Genomic DNA, 1,471 nt, shown 5'->3' on the forward strand with positions numbered 1-1,471 from the left:
TCCCTGACCAACTTTGTTCAGTGCGATACACTTCCTTTGACCAGGTGGTTAAAGTGGTGCGTGGGTGTGGTCCGGGTGCTGAAATGGCAAAATGCGACATTAAGTCGGCATTTCACTTGTTACCTGTCCACCCTAGGGATTTTGAGTTGTTGGGGTTTATGTTCGACGGTAAATATTTTATAGACCGGGCCTTGCCGATGGGTTGTTCAATTTCTTGCACCACATTTGAGCGTTTCAGTTCCTTTTTGGAATGGGCACTCCAGGTTAAGGCGGGGCTGACCGAGACGGTTCATTACCTTGACGACTTTCTTTTCGTGGGCCCAGTGGACTCTGGTCAATGCACCAGATTAATGGAGGCATTCGTTCAGCTGGCAGCTGAGCTTGGGGTTCCACTGGTGCACGAAAAGACTGAAGGCCTGTCATCAGTTTTAACATTTTTGGGCATCAACACCTGTAGGCAAACGTCACGGCTTCCGGAAGACAAGGTCCAGAATTTGCGGGCACGAATTGCAGCATTTAGGGGGCAGAAGAAGGTGTCTTTGCTCGAGCTATAGTAGCTTGTTGGGCATTTTGCATGTAGGGTGGTCGCCCCGGGGAGGGCGTTCCTTAGGCGACTATGCGATGCAATGGGTTCCCTCCACTTACCTCATCACAAAATGAGGATAACCACAGGAATGCGCAGGGACCTTGAGGTCTGGGATAGGTTTTTGGAATCGTTCAATGTGGTTTCCTTTTGGAGGGAGGACATGCGTATTGAAGCTGACCTCCAGATAAATTCTGATGCTGCTGGCTCCATTGGCATTGGTGTGCCGAAAGGTGGCCCAGGGAATGGTTGGCTGGACAGCTCTGCAGAGACTTAACATTTTTGGAATTTTTTCCTATTGTGGTAGCAATTAGCCAACCATATGGTGAATTTTTGGTGTGACAATTTGGCAGTGGTTCAGGTGATTAACTCATTGTCCTCCAGATCTGCCCCAGTAATGAGCCTGGTCCAAGCCTTCACACTGTGCTGCCTTCAATTGAATTTGCTGTTTATGGCCAGGCACGTTCCGGGTGTTAGTAATAGTGTGGCGGACGCTCTGTCTCGCCAACAGATGGAGAGTTTTTGCCAGCTGGAGCCAGAAGCTGACCCATTGCCGGTCAGGATGCCTCAAGACCTGTGGCAGCTTGGAGGGTCGAAGCTGGTAGGGCAATCAGTTTAGCCTTGGCGCCAAGTACCCGAAGGGCATATGAGTGAGCCATACAGCAATTCCAAGGGTTTAGAACCAAAGCAGGACTACAGGACAGTTGGCCGGTGTCGGTGCCCCACTTGATGCAGTTCCTAGTATATCAAAAAGAGAGGGGCTTGGCAGTTAAGTCTATAAGAGGGCAGCTGGTGGCAATTGCATTTGTTAGTAAGGCCCGTGGAATTATGGAAAACACCGGTGACTTCAGAGTCAAGAAGATGCTGGAGGGTTGGTCCAGGGAAAAA

Source organism: Heteronotia binoei, chromosome 15, assembly GCF_032191835.1.
Source record: "Heteronotia binoei isolate CCM8104 ecotype False Entrance Well chromosome 15, APGP_CSIRO_Hbin_v1, whole genome shotgun sequence".
Classification (NCBI taxonomy): Eukaryota; Metazoa; Chordata; class Lepidosauria; order Squamata; family Gekkonidae; genus Heteronotia; species Heteronotia binoei.